Genomic DNA, 23,432 nt, shown 5'->3' with positions numbered 1-23,432 from the left:
TCCAGGAGACAGAGTATTTCAAGCCTTGTACTCAAGTACGTGAGACAGAAGATTTTAAACAAAAATAATATAATACAATACATAATATATTTATATGAATAATATACTATATATAATAATAATTTATAATAACTACACATATTTTATATCTATCAATCTGTCTATCTCAGGTCTCTTAAAGGTAACCTTCCTGCTAGGTCAGTTTTAATCAGTTCAGTCACCTCATCTCTCTTATCTCCCTGAGATTGCATTTATGTTCTAGAAACTTCCATAAGCTTCACACATCAATGGAAAAAATACCTCAGCATATGCTCTGTCATGTATTGGCATCTACTGTGAACCGTCTGGTCCTCGGGCACAGTCACCCCTCTGTGCTGGCATCTGCCGAGATTTCTGTGAGTGTGTCTGGTCCTTGGCCATATGGCTTGTCCCACTTCCTTTCTCCTCTTCTCTTCCTCTAACTTCCATGCCCTTTTCTCTCCAGTGGGTGGAGGGATTGAGCTGTTATCCCATGACCCTCTGACGTCATGGGAAACATGGCGAGGTGGCCTTGACCCCGTCTTCCAACAGTCTCAGAGCCATTTCCACTCCACACTCTCTGCCAGGGTGTAGAGCATGGAGAGTGGAAGCCTTGCACTTCCCAAAATTGCAGGCAAATTTTCTCTATACTTGAACTTTCAGACATATCATCTGCTTTCTCCCTAACTCTCAGCCAACCTAGGGCCTAACCTCAGGGCCTGGACCATCTCAGACCCCTTCAGCAATCACAGATGACCGTCCTGATCGGTCATCTCCTCCCTCTCCCATGGCTGGGAGAACCCTAATCTGTTCTGTGGATGGAAAAATGCATTTTGAAATTGGAAAGAAATTCTTCAAATACAATTTCAAATGCAAGATTTTAAACATTAAATCTTTCCATTTTATCCATAGACTAAGTTTTTCAAAACTAAAAAGCTTGGAATTTGATGATTGATTCCATGGTAGTAAGTTTAGCTCAAACCTGATATTCATTTTGTATCTATAAACCCACGTGGGATGAAGGAAAAGGTCATCAAGTTAAAAGGGGCTTGTATGTGTAGAAAACATGAATGCCCCACATTTGTCTAAATATCCATCCATCCAACCATCCATCCTTTCATCCATCCATCCATTTATGCTAATACTCCAGAAAAAAATGATGAGACTGATTTCTGACTCGGACATAATAGGGCAAAATATTAACAATCAAGACATGTTAGAAGTTCCAGAACATACGGTAGCTGTGGTAGGCAGAATAGTGGCCCCAAAGATACACCTGCCCTTTTCCCTGAAACCTGAGATTATGTTGGATTACCTGGCAAGGGGGAATTAAGGTTGCAGATAGAAGTAAATTTGCTAATCAGATGAGATGAGATGGAAAGGTTATTCTGGATTATCCCCGTGGGCCAATTTAACCGCAGTTGTTTCTATAATTAAGTGGAAGGGGGAGGTCAGAATCAGATATGAAGATGTTACACTTTTGGCTTTGAAGATAGTGGGAGGGGCTACAGGCCAAGAAGTACATGCAACCTCTAAAAGCCGGAAAGACAAGGAGACAGATTCTGCCTTAGAGTCTCCAGAAATAAGGCAGCCCTGCGGATACCGTGATTTTAATGCAGTGAGACCCATTTTGGACTTCTGTCCTGCAGAACTGTAAGATAATCCATTGTATTGTTTAAAGCCAATACATTTGTAGTCATTTGTTACAGCAGTGGTAGGAAACTATTAGTAGAATCGCTGTAACTACAACAGTCATAAATAATTCACAAGCAAATTACTTGAAGACTTGGCAAACCAACAGTGCGAACTATTGATTTTAATAAATTAAGCATTTGTGCGCCACCTGGTGGCTGAAGTCTTGCAGTGCATGGCTTGACATCAACGGATACTCATTCCCTAAAAAGACTTGAAGTGCCATCTTCCAGGCATGGCACTGAGCTAATCGTTTGTGATCAAATAATCAAACAAAGGTTGAAGTGATTCATATGGATTAACAAATAATGGAAAAAGTGGAAAAAGCAGCTCAACTTATAAACATTAAGCGTTTTATTACAAGGACCCATGACAGTGAGATCTGCCTGGGAAGGGTTACCCAGTGATGGTGGTGCAGGTGGCTTGGGGAACTTTCACTGCATTCAGACCTCACTCCAGGCTGGATGCTGTGGCATTTGAACAGGTCCTGCATCTCCCTCTTGCCTACTCAGATGGCCCCAAGAGCTGCCTCCTTCTTGCCATTTCTGTAAGACTCCACTACAAATGCACAGCTTTAACCCTTTCATCCTCTCACCTGATTTGCTGCTGGTCACTGAAGGAGTCCAACTCTCCTGTCAGCCATGGGTCACTTCCCGCTGGACTAAAGATGCAGGCACAGCCTGCCCAGACCTTACGATCATAATCATTACTATTATCTATAATTTCAAAACACCTCCAAGTCCAGAGGCTGAACTTAATCTCATCACCTATTTTAAGGAAACTCGGCAGCACCAGAGCTAGTTTAATTCTCTTAGGCCTTTCCCCAGCTGACAACATTCCTTGGGGGAAACTCTCCAGGAACATAGCAGGTGAGGTGAAGGGCGTGTGCATAAAATATTATGGCACCGGCCGGAGGCCTGGTTCTACCATTTGCCTGCCCTGTGACGTTGGGCACCTCAGTGAGTCCAAGAGCTGTCGAGTCAGTCCTTCGGATTTGGTTCTTGTCCCCTTTCAGTCTAATTATCAACAAAGTAACCAGAGTGATGTGAAACTCATCAGTGTTTTGCTTTAGGTTTTTGAAGTTTCACTTAAAGAAACCCTTTTGTACCCCCAGCGTACAACCCCCAGGTTCCCCTACATTCCAGCATTTATTCCATCTATAGGAATGGTTCTCACCTGGGAGGTGACTTTGCTTCCTGAGGGACATTTGCAATGACTTAGAGACAATATTTACTGTCCCTTCTTGCGGGAACGTGTTGGTACTCACATCTCGTGGGCTGAGGCACTGGACAGCCCGCAGAACAAAGACAAATCTGGCACCAAATGTTAAAAGTACCAAGGCTGAGAAATCCTGACCTATAATCCCTTTTTGGACACTGCGATATTAGGCAGGTATCTAGTTTTATTAATTTTTACCCATGGCAATCTAATTTCTCTGATACTTTTTCTTCAGATGTCCATGTACCCTCTACTGAATACAATTAATAATTATGGCTAACATTTATTCAGAGCTTAATACATACCAGGGTCTTGTAAGTGCTGGTGTAAATATGAATGTCTTCCTGCAGATCTTCTAAATCACATAGAGCAACAAGGACACCAAATGAAATCAGCCGCAGCTCACGTTTGTAGTTAGAGGCAGTGCTGCAAACTTCAGTTTCCCTATCAGCAAGGGACAGTCACTCAAGTCACAGCTGTCCCCAGAGCCTGTTATTAGCACGAACAGTCAGGAGGATTTGCACAGAACAGAGGAGGAGAAGGCAGTGGGCTCCTAGCAGCGGAAGAGCACAGGTCACGTCAACTAGGACTTAACCCCAAAAGGGAGGGGACCAGCCTGAAGCCCTGGGAAGCTGAGAACTTGTCCCTGGGGCGTCGGGCAAGGCAAAGGCCCCTACGGCGTGCAGGAGCGGGGGCGGCGGTCTTGGGAAGGCACTGGTCCTGGGGAGACCGAGAACTGTTTAGGGAATAGAGTCTCCTGGAGACCCGGAGGGGAAGCAAAAACGGAATCAATCGAACAGAAGTCCCTACCGCAACAAGGAGCATGACAATCAGAAGACGATTAAAAAGAAGATTTATTGTAAAAACTGCTCTTTTCTGAAGCAGGTAGAAGGGAGATCTGTTTAAAGCTGACTTCCCTTACATGGGAAGAATTTTTTAAAAATTGAGGAGAAAACATGGGACACAGATACAAAAAATTTTTTACAGATTAAAAAGCCTTCCAGGCCTTAAGCATAGGCAAAATAGGCCTGCTGTCACTCCTAATGAGGGAAATGCAAATTAAAAGTACTCTAGGAAACCGTTTCCCAACTAGCAGATTGGCAAAAACACTGATGTTTGACAGCCCTGCTTCTGGTGAGGCTTTGAAGAAATAGGTCCTCTCAGTCATTGCTGGTTGGATTGAAAAATAGAATGACCTGAGTCATCCGTATTTGATATTCCCATATTCAGCCGATAATTACCAATCGCTAAACAGTGATAGATCAAGGATTGAAATTTATTGATTTCAAAGCCGCTATGGCACCCTCTGTCTCTTCTGTGACTTTCTGTTTGTTTGTTTGTTTGCATCTAGGTCTGGCCCTGGGCCACCGTCATCTCTTGTCACCAGTCATACTGCTGAATCATCGCCAAATACAGGGACTCAGACGAGTGGGTCGTCTGGAAAGGTCTGTCCTATTTTAGGAGCAAATTAAACGCTGCCTCAGTCGGGGGTGGCTAACTCTTCCCCTTCGGAGACAGAGATTATAAATAGGCGTCCGCCCGGCCTCTTTCACAGGTCGGGCTGGTCCGCGGTGGCCGTGGGGACGCGGGGAGACAAGCCGATGAAGACGGGAGACGTGTGGAAACGGGATCGATATCTTTCAGTAACTGAGGAAGGTCACCAGACGGCAAGGATGTCTCTGACTGGGTCCGGGCAGCCCCGTGCCAGGCCTGCCGAGCCCCTGGCGGGCCACCGAGGAGGTCCAGCCGGGGCCACTGCTGAGTCATTTTCTCGCTGCTGTCACACCTCCGGGCTCTGTGCTCCGTTTTAGAAACAGCATAACTTGCCCAGCCAGCAGCTGCCTAATTTAAACCCTGGCTCTTACCTGTGTGAAACCAAGTGACTCAGAAAGTGCAAATAAAATATTCATTTTCTTTTCCTCGTGGCATCTCTTCTCAGAACCGTGGCCACGTGTACAGAAGAAATACAAGTGCTAGAGGATTGAATTTGGGTGGCACAGGGAGGAAGGAAAGTCTCACAGGACAAAAAAAAAAAAAAAATCAGAATCTACCTCTTGTCCCTGACAAGAAGATACAGGGAAGGCTGTTTTAAAATTTATGAGCAAATTTTAATTATATGAAAAACAGAGCAGTGAGTCTTTAAAAGGAGACTGGCTGCCTTTTTAATATAATTAAAAAGTTGAGGTTGCCAAGGGGGCAGGTGGTGAGAAGGGACAGACTGGGATTTCAAAATGTAGAATAGACAAACAAGAGTATACTGTATAGCCCAGGGAAATATATGCAAGATCTTATGGTAGCTCACAGTGAAAAAAATGTGACAATTAATATATGTTTGTTCATGTAACTGAAAAATTGTGCTCTACACTGGAATTTGACACAATATTGTAAAATGACTGTAACTCAATAAAAAATGTTAAGAAAATTAAAACGTTGATAATAAACAAAAATAGAAGGGGTGTGTGTGTGTCTACATATATCTATGTGCATGCGTGTATATTTTGCATCTTTTATGTTTATTTAACAACCACAGCCTGGATTCTAAAAAGAAGACTTCAGAACTCACAAAAGCATGGCACACAGGCCTGTAAAGTGAGGACCAAGAAGCACCAAGTAGTTAGACAATTCAAAAGATGTCACTTATCCCAGCATCCAACAAATACTGATGTTTACAACAAAAGCCTTGAGTCGCCTAGAATTTAGCAGCTAACGTCTCTTATTTTTGTCTAGTACTTTCCAGTTCAGAAGATGCTTTTATATATATATATAATATATATATATATATATATATATATTATCTCATTTGCCCCTTGCAAAATACCTCATGTGTAGCCAGAGTATAAAATTTTATTTCCAGTTTATGGGTGAGGATCAGACATGCAAAGGGCTCAAGTGTGTGACTAATGTCAAATTACCCGACAAATCGTGTGTATTGACTCCTAGTCTAATGATGGGTAGAAACACGGAATACATGACCCAAAACTTCCCACCAGAAATATTAAGATCTCTGAAATAAGGAGGCTATAAAGGGGATGGCTTCAATTATTCAGAAAAGGTACATAGTGTGGATGTCAGAAGTCCTCAAAGCAAGGTGTTAGCAGGGCTGCATTCCTCCTGGAGGCTCCAGAGGAGAGGTGCTTCCCTTCCCTTTCCTAGCATCAAGGGGCTGCCTGCTTTCCATAGCTGGTGGTCCTTTTCTGCATCTGCAAAGCCGGCTGTGAAGCATCTTCACACCTTCCCCTCTTTGATCTCTGCTTTATCAGCGTATCTCCTCTCTCTCTAATCCTCCTGCCTCCTTCTTTTAAGCTCAGGATCCTTAACTTAATGACATTTGCAAAATGTCTGTGGCCACGTTAGGTAACACAGGCACAGATCTGGGGGATTAGGACATGGGCATGTTTGGGGAGCCCTTACCCAGTCTTACCACAAAAGATGAAATATAATTTGATTGTCTGTTCTAACATGTAGTTTGCAGAACTGCTGATTAGTGAACTCATCTTCATGTCCTGCTGGTTCAGAAAAGTTTTCATCAGGAGTTTTGCATGATTGAGGAAAGAAAGCATAAGGGAATGTGTTTATTAGGAAGTCCCTACTGAGGAAACTGAGATTCAGTGAAGTCATGAAACATTTCTAAACTCAAATGGCCAAAGGTGAAAGATCGGTGTTACTCTTTCTTGTTGTTTATTTGTTTTTTGGTTATGGTATCCTCAGTTTGCAAACTAAAGACTTGTGGATCAAATGGTCACATTGCACACCTTCAACTTACACACGGTGTGTATCAATTATATCTCAGTAAAGGTGAAAAAAACCCTAATGACATCAATATCAAAATGTATAGCAAATTTCTGGCTTTAAAAAGTTAGTTGCTTCTGAGGAATCTCCGTACTGTTTTCCACAGTGGCTGCACCAAACTGCATTCCCACCAGCAGTGTAGGAGGGTTCCCCTTTCTCCACAGCCTCTCCAGCATTTGTCATTTGTGGACTTTTGAATGACGGCCATTCTGACAGGTGAGGTGGTACCTCATTGTAGTTTTGATTTGCATTTCTCTGATAATTAGTGATATTGAGCATTTTTTCATGTGCCTTTTGATCATTTGTATGTCTTCCTTGGAGAATTGCTTATTTAGTTCTTCTGCCCATTTTTGGATTGGGTTGTTTATTTTTTTCTTATTAAGTCGTAAACAGAGAAAAGCAGATTTCAGTGGACTTCATGTGTCAGGAACAAGACAGTGTTTTATAAATACTTTCCATGGCATTAGCTACTTCTGGGAAGGTGTAAGTCCACATAAGTGTGCAAACTATGGGGCACCCCTTTTAGAAAACCTTATGGAGGTCTTACAAGGACAATCAATCATTACTATTTCTTCAAAATATCTTTTTTCTTCGAAGTCTTAAAGGTAAAAATTAATAATTAGCCATGACTTTAGTAATTATGTTTCAGAGGAAAAACATGAATAATTATCATTCGCATTTTGGACAAGAGGAAATTATTGCTTTGTATCTTATTGGTCTCTGATTTGGTACAGTTATGCTTTGTTTTGCATTAAGCTGTTCTTGCTAATATTAATTCATGCCAATTATATTAATTTTGGTATTTTACATGGTGTGAACACTTTGGAGAAAATCAAGCCAGTGTCCAGTGCACATGCCTGGAGCACCAAGGGGCGGCTTGCCGTCTCCTCCCACGTATGACCTGGTTTTAGCCAGGTTGCTAACTATGAAGATTTAAGAGCAGGGTTTGCGCCTTCGATGAACGACTGTAGGTGAGAGCATCTTGTCAATTTACTTGATGCAGCTATCAATACTTTTTTGGCTTTCTTCAGGGAGCAGTCCATTTTGATTTGTTTGCTTCACAGTAAGTTTAATGAAATCCAAGAAGGCAGGGACGAGAGTATTGACCCCATGATAAAGTGGACCCGGGTATCTGCTGATTCAGAGTGCAGGATGACTGCTCTAACTGCAGACTCACGAATGCCTTTGAAGAGAGGTTACAAAGTTGGCTTCCGAATCCTCGTCACTTGTGAGGCCATAGACAAAGGCACGGCACATCGCAAAAAGATGTCCTTGCTTCCATCCTCTGCCTGGAATTACTGAGAAGGTCTTGGCTGCAGAACAGATAGTAATTAGTACAACTGCATACACGTCACTAGCAGGGAGATGTTCAGAATTGTCCTTTAGATTTGTTTTTATCATGCCAGGCTGCACTGATGATGCCATCTTACAGATAGAAAGACTATTATTATTTATTACTTTGTTTCACTTAATCTTTTTTTATTGAAGTATAGTCAGCTTACAATATTGTGTCAACTTCTGGTGTCCAGCACAGTGCTTCGGTCATACATGAATATACACATATATTTGTTTTCATATTCTTTTTCACCATAAGCTACTACAAGATGTTGAATATAGTTCCCTGTGCCATACAGTGCACACTTGTTCTTAATAACATCGTGCAAGTCAGAAATATCTAAAAAGTATTCCGATATTCAGATGACATTCATACATTCTTTCCTGGAATGCCAATTTCCAATAATTTCCAAGAATGATCTTCTGATTCAAAGTCACCAGCAATGAGTTCTTGTCTCCACTTTGATTTTTTTCTTTCCTGTTATTTCACTGGTAGTCTGGTTCAGTTTATCTTGTGATGTGTTGTAAGCATCCTTTATTCTGCTTTTGGCTAACTCTGATACATGAGATTTCCAGTTCACCAGTCTACCTGTGATGACTGCCTGTTCAGTGAGCTCCAGCCTGACTTTCACTTCCTCGCCTAAGGCTCAGACCCCCAGGGCAGTGGAGAGTGAGTAAGGGATGTACAGGGCCCGTAGAGCACAGGGCCGGCACCTTCCCGCGATCAGAGGCCAGGGACCAGGCCGTGCGCTTTATGACTTTCCACTAGGACTCCTACGCTTGTGAATAAAAAAATGAATGAGCGAATTCAAGAGGAGGCGTTAGCCATCATGGTGGAAATCACCATAGTCATTAACTTGTAATATAAGATACAGGTGAAGGAGAGAGAAATTGAAGAGTGATTTATTGAGAAGCGGCAGGAATGGGCTGTGTAACAGGGTCCTGACAACAGAGAAAGTAGGCACATCGAAGGTTTATTTATCCTATTCATTTTGAATTTCTTCTTCATCAATGACCATGCTATTTCACAAAGGATCTGAGGTAGTCTAAAGGAAGAAGACAACAAAATAAAAATATAAATTAGAAAATAAGGCGAGGAAAAATATTGATAAAATGCCAAGGCCAGAGGGAGGGAGAGTGAGAAAACAGAGCAACCTGATCTTCACCATCCTGAAGTTACAGGGAGGAAGGGAAATCTGGTTCTTGCTAAAGACTCTGCCCACGCATTAATGGGAGCCTGGTGACCGCGGGAAGTTTACTGTAATTCACTTTACTCTCCCTAGTAAGCCAATTTAATCCTTGTTCTTTAAATAAATATAGCTTTTTGATGGCACCTTGCTTATTAGCCTTTTTACTTATAATATTGAACTTTCTGATTACTGCAAATGATTTCTTTTTAGCTTCCAATTAAAAGTTTAGGCTACTAGGGACTTTGTAGAGCACAGTTCTTCTAAATCAGCCAACTGGTGGACAATATTCACACGTTCTTGGTCTTCGCGAAACAAGTACTGAACGTGTAAATATAAAGGCAAGTGTCAGTTTTTATAATGGTTTATTTCCTATCCTATTTCTGCATGTTTTGAACCCAAATGAACCTGAATGGTTCATTTCCTTTTCTAAAAGTAGCTTCTATTTTATTTTCTAAAAAAATAAAGAGAAAATGAAAAGAAGAAAATCCTTTTCAACTATCTACCAATTGGCTCAGAAGTAAAAGAAAATATATTTTATTTATTTGTGAATCGTAAAGTTGCTTTGGTAATGAATTTCAGACAGTTCAATGTTAATGAACGAAACAAAGCCAATTCCACGGTTATATTCCGGAGGTAGAAAGTTCTGTTGTCTTGTGGGTAAATAGTAAAAAGATGGTCATTTCAGAAGTCCCACCCATGTGAATTAGCAGTTAAGTTGATCTGATTGTAAAGTTCAAATTACAGTGTTATTCATCACTCTCTCATGTCTGGAGAATGTAATTAAGTAAAAATCTCACTTTTCCAAGCTAATAAAAAGCATACTTAAAAAAATATTTAAAAAACAGTATTAACAATTTTATTGAAAATGATATCTAATGTACTTTATAAGGTCCTTTTGTATAATATTATTTGTGAAATACATATTTTTTACATGTATGTAGGTCATGTATACTATTTTGAGCTGTATGTTTTTATGCACCATTTATTTCTCCCATGTAGCTTTGCGTTTTTTGTACTTTCCATTTTAATGATTATGTAACACATAACCACCTGGCGTAGTTTTGTTCCCTCGAGGATTATATGGGCATTAGGTATTTTTATTTCTTGTGTTTTTCTCACCATTATAAATGCACAGCAAATAGAAGCTTTAGGACATAATGTTGGTGATTTCAATTCTTTGAAAGTTGCTGGACCAGTTTTAGAGCCCAGTGCCTGATCAGTTTTGGTAAATGTTCCAGGTACACATGAAAATATGTGTGTTCTGTAGTCACTGAATGCAGTCTTCCGTACATGTTAATTAGGTTCAGTTGATCATTCTTGCTATTCAAATGGTTTATATCAGGACAACCCAATGGAATGCTATTCACATATGTAATTCTTACTTTAAATTTTCTAGTTGTCACATTACAAAGCAAAACAACAGGTGAAATCAATTTTAGCCATACATTTTACTTACTACAATATACTCAAAACATTATCATTTCAATGTGTAATTCATGTTAAGTTATTAATGAGAGTTTTCTCATGTTTAGCCTTAAATATCTGATGTATTTTGTAATTACAGCGCATCTCAATGCAAGTGCTAAATTCTGATCCCGAGTTAGATTTCATAAAACTTAACTGTTGGAAAAGTAGATGCAGACTCACATATCCACACGGTTCCAAACAAATTTAATACTTTTCAATACCTGAATCAAGTGCCAAAGTATCACTTTCCTTTAAATGTACATCAATAAAGCTGGTTTATCTGTTTTAGAATGCTTGATCTAACTTTCTAAATAAAAGCATGTAATTTTCAAAATGACATCTGTTCAAGTGTAATAAATTTGCTAAGTTTTGTGCTAACTCAGTGCAGTTAACATCAACTTCAAAAGCATATTTTTAAAGTTGAAAAGCAATTTAAAATGAATCAACATCGAAAAAGCTTCATTTGAATTTTCCTGTATTGTTTTGCAGCCAGTTTATGTAATATTGTCAGTTACAATTAAAATCTGCTTTATGTTGATTTACACGAGAGAAATATGTAAAATAACTAATACTGACTTGTATTATACAAAGTTCTGATGTTAACGTAAATTGTCTTACCTATCTAGCTAGGTTACAATAAGCTTTTTCTTTCCTTGGAAATTGAAAATTTAGCTCATTCATATGCAGTGTGACACCAGTGAAGAAACATACATCAAACTCCTGATTTTTTTGTCTTTGATTCCTGGGCATTTAAAAGGCATTCCTTTTGTTTCAAGAAAACCTTTAACTGGAGTTAACAATGTAATAAATATTTTTAAGAGTCTGCCACAATTCAACCAATGAACATTGGCAAAGAACACAAGATAACTAACCTCACTGTATTTTATTTCTTTCCGTAGGTCCATGAATTGCATATACATATATACATACATACTGAACAATTTTGATAACTGTATGCATGACAATTTTCTTAGAGACTGCTTCAGAGAGGTGAGCACAAATATTTTCAACATGCATTATACAATTCATTAAAACTAAAGAGAAGTATTGTGTTTTTTCAAATTTTCAATTAATTAATCTTTAATATTGTTAGAAAGGTATTGTATTTTAGGGGCCATGGTTTGGTGGCTTAATCAAAGATCGTTTACTTTTTGCCAAATATCTTTTGAGGGCTTTTCTCGTGACTTCCTAGCAAAGTTTCCATATCTAAAATTATACTTTATGGTTTCATACGTCTATCTGAAAATGGTTTTCTATGTTATGCAATACTCAAGTTGTTTTATGGCTATTAAGTTGGATAGCAGAATTTTATATTCTTCAACTATTTTTTTGCATTTGTTCAATCAAAAATGGAGAGTATGTGAAGATATCCCACTGCAATTAGGAAACTATTTCTCCTTTTTAAACCTGTCAGCGTTATATATTTGAAGCTATGTTAGTGTCTAATTTGCTCTTTGACTTATCTACTGCGTTTCTACTTCCAGTTATTGTATTTCTCAGTTCTCGAATTTCCATTTAATGCTTCTTTTTACTGATTCTAGTTCTCTGGTGAAATTCTTTACCTTGTGATTCAGTTCTGAACGTGTAAATCACAGACTTTTAAGAAAAATGACTGTTTATTAATTCCAGTATCTGTATCTCTTTATTTTTATCATCTGCTCTGTATCTTTTCTTTTTTCTTGAAAATTATGTCTAGTAATTTTTGATTGAATACCAGCCTTGGCGTAAGAAATACAGTAGAGGCTCTGGTTGGTTATCTTCCTGCAGACAATAGAAGGTTGTCTTCAGTCAGTCAGGGCTTAGACTGATTGTAAGCTTTTTTTTTTCCCCAGTCTTTTTAAAGACCTGATCTATTTCCTCCTAACCTTAATTTCTAGGATGCAGTCCTTCTGAAGCCTTGGATTGCTTATCAGTATCCCTATAAATAAGCAGACAGGTAACTTCAGATTTATCTGCTCAGCACAATGATCTTGCTAGTAATTTTGCCTGGATTTTCAGCTTTTAGCAGGCACTCTTTGTTGACCTTAGGCGTCAAGTTCACTTTTCTGTGCTTCTCTGTTCTGCAGGATTTTTGTTGCTCAGTTCCTGATTGCAGTGGTAGCCCTCAACTCAAATACATTTTTTTCTAGCCACTTGAGACTGCTGGAGATTCTGCTCAAATTTTCTCCTGTTATCTAGTTCTCACTCAGCTTCTGAGCCTCCTTTTGCCCTCATTACTTACGAATTAGCAAAAGCTTTGAAGAGAAAAGCTTCAAGGAATTCTGGTAAACTTGACTGGTTGCTTTATTGCTTCTTTAGAGATGGTATTTTTCTGCCTTCTTTTAACTCCCCAGTCAAGCTCCTTAAACTCAGGAAGATTAGATTCTTCCTCCCTGAGTCACACCTGGCAGAGAGCTGGACAGTTATACAGAGGGTGGACACTGTCAAGGGGTCATTGGAGTCGGGTATGAAGGAAATGGGAGAAAAATCCTTGAAGAGACCTGGAATATGAGCCTTCTAGTCAGAGAAAGGAGAAAGGCCCTGAAAAGGAAATAAGGAATATTAAAAAAAAAAATTAGCCGTAATAAAACTTTAATGTTACACTAATTTACTTATCAAGAATTTGTTACGGGGCAGGGATAGTCAAAATAATAATTGTACATCCTTTAAGATGATTTAGATAAATTCAAGTTTGTTCCCAGCTAAGATAGAAGCAGTCTTTCAAAGGCATGGACCCAGGGACCTGGATACAAGCTAATATTCTGGGGAAAAAATGCAAGATATATTATTTATGGTAGATCAACTGACGAGTTGGATTATTTTGGTTTAGTTGATGCATAGGATTTTTTGCTTCCTGTGTAGAGAAAACATTCATCGAGATGGATTTTAACAGTGATTGCGTTTCTTATCTAAAAGGAGGAGTAATTCTGCATCTTTCCTAATGCCCAAGTTTATATGTTAAATCCCAGGGGGAGCAGCATTAGCCTACAACCATCTGCTTGAGTATTATTGGTGTTAAGTCAAAATGACAGACAAAGAAGATTAAGGACAAATAAATGATTGAGAAAATCTTCCTTTATCAAAATCAGGAGCCCCAGAGCTCCAGATAAAAAGTCGTATTGAAGGATTAAAAACATAACACCATGACTGATCATCTGAAGAATGTGGGAGCAAGAGAGAAGAGACAAAAGTCAACTTAACTTCCTACTCTTTTCTTTGTTTTTTTTCATGAGGGAACAGTCAACACTGTTTGTCACTCTGTGCAGGACCTCTGCTGTGTCATCCGGATTCTTCGGCTCTTGGTTCCAGTTCTCACATGGGACGTCCCCCTTTTCATTGATTGATTCATGCAACAAGTATTTAATGAGTGCCTACTGAGCGTGCTTCTGATGCCGTGCCTGGTTCTGGGGACACTCTTGGTGACCAAGAGACGTCATCCCTGTTGTCATGAATGTTTGTGTCAGGCTGAAGAGACACACATTAAAAAGATAGTCACCAGTTTTATAAAGGAGAAGTTGAAGATTACTTGGGAATAGGTAACAAGGGAACACGGGTCAGTGGACCAGATGCTGGGAACCACTGTTGTCCTGCGGGTGACCTTGAGATCATTTTGGCTGAGACCCTGAAATGTGTGAGATGCGTTTCACAGGTTTCTTGTCTTGAGGGGGTCCCAGCAGAGGCTGGGGGCTGGATCTGATACAAGAGCCCTTGTCTTGGGTTTAATGCTTTTACGTACCTCAGTACCCTTACCAAGCACGTCCTCTCACATCCCTTGGCCCATTTCTAAAATAGATGGACTTCCTGCCACAAGATTTTTGGAGACACGTATAATTCCTATTAATGCTTATTGGACAGGTACTTATCTCAATTGTAATTAAATAAATTTTGTGTAGTGACCTTGCATCTCCATTAATATGGAAACTCTGTGAAGGCAAGAACAAATTTTATCTGTCATTTTAAGGTTGTATCCCCAGAACCCAGTAGGTTTGCTGGCTCATGGTAGGAAAATTGATCTTCTTTATTCTAAAAAGCTATTACCTGTATAGTTATATGGACATTATAATAATGCATGGAAGATGCCATCATCTTCCAAAACATTGGTGTCTTTCTCTTTGGAGTTCCAGCATTTGAGCCTCTCCTTGGACACCTAACTCTGACTTTCTGTGGCCATTAGTTAGCTTTTCATACAGATTGTAAAATGTAACTAATCCTGGAACCTGGGTCTGCTGAATCCACACTCAGATTTCATTTTGTGACGAGAGTGAATCTATACATAAGGCGGGGTCTGGCGCTGGTAGAGAATCCACATGCAAATTTAAAAAGTCAGTGTTCTTTGTACTGTTCGTCCCCTCCCTCCATGTAAGCAGCTCTTCATCACTTTTCTCATTTCAACGTCTTTCTTTGGAGAGACATAATGATTTTTAAGTTTTAAAAAATAAATCACACATCTCCAAGAAAGACAAATCTGTCCTCCAGATCCAGGCTTTGGAAAACAAGGTATCTGATCTCCAGGTGGAGGGTAAGTGGGTGAAATGAAGCACGATTTACGTTAAGAATCTTTTCAAAAGAAGGATCATATCAATAGCCAAGACAGGGAAACAACCTAAGTACCCATCAAAAGATGAATAGATAAAAAGAAGTGTATATGTGTGCAACAGACTACTATTCAGCCAAGAGAAAGAAGGAAATCTTTTTGCAACAACGTGGGTGGACCTTGAGGGCATTATGCTAAGTGAAATAAGCCAGACAAAGACAAGTACCGCATAGTACCACTTACATGTGAACTCTCAGAGAAAAAAAGTCAAACTTGTGAAAACAGAAAGTAGAAAAGTGGTAGCCAGGGCTGGGGGTTGGGGGAAATAAGGAGAGGCTGGTAAAAGAGTACAAACTTTCAGCTATAACATGGTGGCTACAGTTGAGAACACTGTATTGTATAATAGAAATTTGCCAAGAGAGTAGAACTGAAATGTTTTCACCAGAAGAAAGAAGAAAAAAAAAAAGATAAACATGGGAGGAGATGACTGTGTTCATTAACTCAGCAGAGTGGAATCCTTTCACGATGTGATTTCAAATCACCATGATACACACTTCAAACATCTTATAATTTTATACATCAGGGTTACCTCAATGAAGCTGAAATTAAAACATGGGATCCTTGGATTGGAAAAGGAAAAGCACAGCTATAGTGTTGATAGGGGATAAGATATTTAAAACTGAGATTATATTGGAAAATCTGGGAATATTTCTTTGGTGGGGGGGGTAGGCTGAAATAATCTTGTTACCTTTCAGGAGGCTTGCCTAAAATGATTCTGTTTATTGACACATAACCTTTTTTACCCCTCTAAAATAAATACCATTTCCCACTTTTGTCCATGAAAACATACTTGAAGCGATGTTGTGTTTGGGTTCAGGGTTTGTTCATTGATTCAATTCATAAGCATTTAATGAGCTTCTACTAAGAAGGAAACAGTGTAACCTTGCGTGAGCTGATGGACTTCTTCAAGTCTGTATTCTTATTGATAGAATAGCGATAATGACCATAACCTACTTTGTAGCATTATTGCCTCTGAACTGTGATGGAACAATGCATGTGAAACACTAAACACAGTGCCGTTTATGGGAAGAGTACTTGATCCGTGCTAGACATTCGATCTCACGAATGCTTAATGCCAAAGAGAAAAAACCCTCATTTTCCGTCCTGACAAACCTTTAGAGCTGTAAACCAGGTCAGGACAAAGTGTCAACGTCTATGCTTTAAAAATTATGTGTGAAGTTTCTCTTTTTCTATTTTAGTGTTATTTCTCAGGCAGTTATGTTAGGTAATTGAAGAGAGTATGTTTCGATAAAAAGTAAAAAGCCTAAGAAATCAAACAATGAATAAAAAGCTTTAGGATTTAATTCTTGATCATAAAGAGTAATCTGAGATTTTTCTGTTTTAAATCTGAAGAGGAAAAAGCAAGCATATGGTGTCTAAAGGACAGTCAGCAAATGGCATTATTCTAGTTTCTAATCAATAGAAGGGCCCAGTAGCAGCTGCTGGGTTTTTAATCACCAATAAGTTAAGCTTCCAAAAATTGCATCTCTTCTCAATAATTCAATAAGATGAGATTTTTTTTTCCCCAAAGATATGATTGGTCCTTTCAGCAGAGGGGTGGAGAGAGCAGGGAAGTCTAGAAAGTGAATACCATTCACTGGATACTGTTTAAAAATCAGTCGAAGAACCAATAGGAAGACATCGCAAGGTTTGAACAGACCCAGCCTGAGAAGCCCAGGGAAAGAAATTTCTTTTTGACAGGCCCTTAAATTGGTGAGTTTTAACATGGGGACAAAAGGGCTGAGAAACAACAAATTCCAAGATTACTGTCAGGCAAAACAGGGCTTTGAGTTGAATGGTCAGTTAAAGGGAATTTTAAGGATTGCCAAGGCACGATTCACGGGGCTTAGAGACAGTAGGTCTTAATTCCCTCATAGGGGATGGCTCCGTTTTCCCTTTGTGGTTGCAAGAACTAGGGGCAAGTTAGAGCCCGTCCGTCTGAACCTTTATTCTGAAAACCACTGTGTAATTGATGAACTGAATTGGATTTTTTTTTCCTCCTGTTGAGTTTAGGCTGAAATCTATCAACTAATGCTTATCAACTTATGTTTAAAAGGCATCGCAGAGACAGAATTTCAGATCAGGCGTAAAACAAGGAAGGCATCAAGCAGGAGGGCAATGAGAGATGGTAAAACTGCAGTCTCTGATCTGTCTGAAGTGTTTGGAGCTTCCTGCCAAAGTAACTGTGTGTCTAGATAACTTGTTTCTCCCAGTTTTTTTTTTTAAACCTTGTATCATATGGTTTTTTTCTTTCTTTTAAAAATTTTTTTTAACTTAATTTTTTTGGGGGGATAGATAATAGGTTTATTTATTTGCTTATTTATTTATTTAATGGAGGTACTGGGGATCGAACCCAGGACTTCATGTGTGCTAAGCACACACTCTACCACTGAGCTATACCCACACTCCCCACAGGTTTCTTTCTTTTTGAGAAGGAATGAGTAGGTCTGGCTGCTGAAAATTCTCTGTGTGCCTCATGTTGACCGTTATTATTACCAAGGACCACATCCTAGCAATGAATCACAACTCACGATCTGTATCGATGTGTGAGCTCAGAGCCTGGAGCACTTGAATTTGGGACGAAAGGGGGGGATTTCAGATTCTTTTTTTTTTTTTTATTTGCAAGATTATTTTATTTTACCCACGTTTCTTTTAATACTAGAATTTGAGGGGTGGAAGAGGAAGTAAAATGTCTACCATGAGGTTGCAGACAAAAGTGTTTCCACCTTGAGAAGGGTGTGCAGGTCTGGTGCTCTGTAATGATGCTGACTAGGACCCTGAGGTTCCCGTATCATCTCTGGGGCTTACATTTTCTTGTACACTCTTGCAACAACCCCTAGGCCATGTGCTATCTCTGTTATCTGTACAGGTTTGGGCTATTCGACTGCTTCCTTAGGAAGGGACCCTAAGGCACAGGGTACAGGAGGACCTCTGGGCGAGAAAGAGGAGAATTAGCCCCAGGCCAGAGCTGGACCACCTCATCTGGTACTTGAGTTGGCGGGAGTGTGGGAGAGGTTCTTGTTCTGTGATTTAAAAGCGTTGAGGGCAAGAAATTAAAATAGTGATGCTTGTATAAAATTTGTACCTCGTTCTTTTTGCCTGGGAAAAGTGGGTTGGAGAGAATGTGGGATAAATGAATTTGAAACTCATTACTCATAAGTTCAGAAGAGGAGAGATGATTGAAATAGGAGTTATGTGACAGTTGGCACTTAAAAAAATTAATACAAACAATTTAAGGCGGCATTAAGCAGACCTCTTTATTGCTTATGATTCTCCCACTGCCTTAGACTTGCCAATTTACTTCAAGCTGAACTGCTTGGGAATAAATTGATTCGCAGGTTATTATTCTCAGCAGACAGCTCTGCCCCTTTTTTACATGGCTTAGAAGCTACTGAGTTGCATTGATTGCTCTCTTGCTGGCTTGGTTCTGCAGCAGAAAATCTTGTTCTTTCCTTCCTTTTTCCCTCCTTCACTTCCTCTCTCTTTCCCTCCCTGACCCTTTCATCCTTCCCTTTTCCTGTCTTGTTTAAATGGGTCAAAGAATGTGACTATTTTATTTTCTTCTCTAGCATTATATTGAACCCTGGCAGAAAACCCTGAAGGGTGTACGTGCATTTCTGTTTGAGAGCCAACCTCGGCTGATCGCTAGTTTTCTTTGTGGCTGTGGATGTTTCTCCTGAAGAGAAGGCAAGGGTCCCATTAGCACTGACTAACAGATAAAGGTCACTTCTTTGGAGACCTGGACTGGGGAGTACTTGAGCCCCCAAATTATAATTTGTTTCTTGACTGCCACTTTGCAGGTCTAAGTGCTTGCAAATTACTTTTTCATGGCTAAAAGGAAAATACGATATCCTTCTATGTGCCCAGATAATCCAAATCTCTTCTCTAAGCTGCAGGCTTGGTTTCCAATGCATTAGTGTAAGTATTGTCACTGCTTGATGCACGTTAAGCCCCGGCAGCTGCTGACACGGGACAGAAATCATTATGAAGAGCATCAGGCTCAGTGAATTTACAGAACCCTCCGTGAGCGAGAAGAGACACAATTTCTGGGGAGAAGCTCCCCAAGGTGTCTCCTGGCGTTCTGGACCTGTCGTGACATCCAGGGCAGAGCCAGGCACACGATCAGGGGCACAGATGTGAGCTGCCTCCTGCGTGGTGAGATCGCAGGGCTGTGCATAGAGTCCTTGGCAGAAAACCCTTCTATCTCGGCTCCTGTGAGGCATCCCATTGATGGCAAAGCCCTGGGGAAAGTCACTCGTGGACCCCATAGAGGTCTGCCACGTGGTCTGTGGCCAGTCAACATTTATACACAAATATATATGAATGAATGGGTGTAAAATTTTCCACTAATGTTATAAATAATCTGTAGCACATACTTTATTAAAAACATAGACCATAAATATTATAAAGGTAACTTACTTACGTTACATAATTAGCAAATGAATATGTCAAGTGCCCCCAAATAAAAAGAAAAAATGACCCCTAATATCACTGTACATGAGAACTATACTGTCAAGATTCGTAATAAAACACTTTTAACCCTTAACATAGATCTTTCTATATATTTTTGCTATAATTTTCTTTCTCTTAGAAAATGCTTCATAACCCTTTGATAATTCGTTTTTTTGTTTTGTTTTGTTTTTTTTGTCCACCAACTACATTGTGAACATCCTACTATGTCAATGAAATGTATCAACTCCATTTTTTTTTTGGAGGAGAATTTGACAGGAAGGGACAGGTGCGGGTGGTGGCATGTGGTTCTCCAATGGGAAGGTGGAGCCACGTTGAAGAGGAGAAACTGAAACAAAGGAGCCAAAGAAAATGCCGCCTCCTGGTCTTTAGTAACATTTTTCCTACACATGGCAATAGGCTCAGTCTTGCTGGTCATCAAGGTTGAGGTGCAAAGAAGTTTGGTCCTGAGCTGTTGGCCTCTCACCATAAAACGCCAGGCTCGCCAGTGGAACAGATTTCCAGAGTTGATGTCAAAATGGATCTAACCACAGACCCCTTCTTTTCTAGTCTTATTGTGAATAATCCTTGCAGACAGTAGTCAAAACGGGCAAACATCCACTTGACAAAGACCCATATAAGCCAGCCATTGGACTTCAAATTTTTTAAAAAAAAACTATGGCTCCTTGCTTATGTTGTACTAGGCTTAAACACTAAAGAAATTTTACCTCTAGAGGTAGAATATTTTCAATTCATGCTGCTCCTCTTTCTTTGACATCATTTCCTGAGCTCTTGAATGCTTTCTTGTTAACTTTATGGACATTTCATGGCCTTCCATGTTCTTGCAAGTGTCCCCGCGGGTTACATGGTTTCCGGTCCTCACCTCTGTGTGATGTAACCAATATCCATCTTCAGTTCCACTGGCTGCTACTCGGTCCCTCTCAAGTAACTAATTTAATGAACTCCTTCATGGGTGCTGACAGACTGACATCTTATGTTCTCAGATACTATATGCCTAGAAATACATTCTGGGGTGATACTAAAGACTTCAAGCAAAAATTGGTAAAAGGTTCAGAGGCCAGTGCAGGCCAGTGGGGAAGCTCACGCTGGACAGAACGCGTTCAGACATTGGTGAGAGTAGCCGACCCCAGTGCCCAGGAGTTTTTTGCTGACTCCTACCCTGAGCCAGTGAAAACTGAGCAGGGCAGAGGGGAAATTTGTTGCCTAACGTTTCTTTGAAGATCATTCTAAGACTCCATAACATTGAGTAGAATTAAACTGTCATTTTTGTTACTAATTTATTGGATTGACTTCCTCTTAGGAGGTAACGCTTCCGTCATTCTGTTTTTCCATATCTGCTAAATAGTCACTTGTAAGTCCGTTCAGCTTATACAGGAGGACTTGGGTCTGGCCCTGCCTCGAGTTACCGCTTAACTTTTAATGTGGAATCATAGAGGATTTTTTCCAGTTTAATTGAGTAACAACAAAATTTAAAACGTTTATGGGTGATGAGGAGTGGGGATGCTGTCAGATTTTTCAGTAATAAGCTGTTCTGAGAAGCATTATTCATGATCAAAAGGACCACGAATTAGCAAATATGAGGGCAGGAGAGTATATTTTATTATTTAAACAATTATGCTCACGTGAATAAAGTGAATAATCACATAGAACTTACTACAGGAAGTTTAATTCATATCTTTGCATCTAACTGTAAATTTGACGGGGGGAGGTCCTGAGCACTCGTTCATTTTATTCTCCACTATTAGATGGGATGCTTCTCTTGCAAACCTCTCGCACCTTCCCTGAAATATTAGGCTCTTCAAAGAAACATTTCCAGTGTCATACAGTATTTCTACAGCAAGCAAAACTTCCTTATTTCAATGTAAAGTTTCCCTAGATGCACCGTACTTTTAAAATTCCCAGTCACAAATGTGTTACTTCAGTTCTTCACTCTTTAATGTGTTTTGCTAAAGCAGCATTTCCCTGTTTACACTGTCCCTCTGAGCACTAGTACCAAAAGACACTTTGAAAGAAAAGAAAGGTTCCATGGTTATAGAAACAGATACACTGTATTCTATGAGAATCTCTGGAAGTTGCCCCCAGACCACGGAATCTAAAGAACAACTTGAATACAATCAACAACTAACATACGAAAAAGCAAACACACGTGTCCAGGGGATTCAGATGTGCAGCTGGTTAAGAACTGTTGGTTTTGATGGTAGGATGCTATCCCGGGAAACCAGGGGAGGCAGTGATGAGGGTCCTGTGCCCCCAGGGAAGATAGAAAGGGACAGCATGTGCCATAGACAAGTCTTCACACAGAGGAGGTACAACAGGGAAGAAAATAACCAAACCATCTAATTTTATTCACACACTAAGGTAACTCAGGCCCATTCGCTACTGTGAAAGGAATTCCGTAAAACAGGTCCCTGAACCGACAGAAGCACGACTGTGAGTTGCAGTCGCTGGTTTCAGTGGTACAGCTGGTGGCTGTCTGCAGAAACCTGTGGCCACATTGCTGCCTCCTGCTTTGATCTGTCTCCGACAGTGGGGAAACACCACCACAAAGTCAAGATTCCACAGCCGATGCTCTTTCTCCTCGCGTTGGTACCCTACCCTCCTTCCTTTAGGACTAAATTTCCTTTAGAATATTATGTGCATGTTGAGGCAACCAAGAGGCAGAATTAAAGAAAGTGAGCGAGGTTAAGCACCTCTCAGAGGATTTCAGGAGGTGGGGAAAAGACAGGCTCTTCTTCAAGCAGACATTGAAGGAGCCAGATTCATCTTCTGGAGGATGTAGACCTTGGACAAGGGACTGAAGGTCAAGTGGAACCTGAATAGACTAGAAAGACAGGGAAGAGACACTACATGCAGAGGGAGCAACGTGTGATGTGTGGGGTTGAACTGGGTTGTGATGTGTGAGGAGGAGTGATGAGTCCCAGATAACCAATATTATTGGGCTAAGCTTTTCCACCTCCTCTCCCTCAAGAAATGACCTAAGTCATGTTTTTGAAAGGAATTAGACACATCTACCTTCAAATATTTTATTGTCAAACTTGAATACAACCAAGACTGAACTCATTTCTGAAAGATCCCACAGTTCAGGGCATCCTTGCTCATCGCCTAGTTCTTACTTTCATTTGAAGAATATTCTGTGTTCCTTGGTACTCAATGCTCTAATAACTAATGACTATTTTTTTCTTTTAGAAAAAAAAAAAAACCAAAACTCTGAAGCTCACGGATCGTATAGCTGACAGAGATGCTCTTCCAGGCAATTTGGATAATTTAAAAAACAGCATAATCTGGCAAATTAAAAATGTGTTATACACTTACACTATATTTAAAAAATGGATGAAACCTGTCACATATAAATCTCCATATAGCATCTTTCCTTTGCTCAGAGCTTTGCAAAAAAAATTGCTAGAAGCAGTAAAATGAATGGGGTTTGGCCTTCAAACCTCTTATTCACCCAAGCTAGGTTCCAAGTGGCCCAGAGAGGGTGGCAATGATAAAGAAATGAGATAATGCAGGCTTGGCTCATCTACGCGCTAATGCTTGAATATTGACATAGCTGGATCGTTCAAGAAAAGCAATCAAGGCGTCACCAGTTACCGGCTAGAGGCTCACGCATGGCGCCGGGAACTGGATTTCATTTGAAAGCAGGGGGCAGGGCCTTGCGATGGGCCACGCGGGCTCACCCA

This window comes from Vicugna pacos, chromosome 20, assembly GCF_048564905.1.
Source record: "Vicugna pacos chromosome 20, VicPac4, whole genome shotgun sequence".
Lineage (NCBI taxonomy): Eukaryota > Metazoa > Chordata > Mammalia > Artiodactyla > Camelidae > Vicugna > Vicugna pacos.
The sequence above is the reverse complement of the archived record's forward strand: the minus strand, read 5'-3'. Positions refer to the sequence as shown.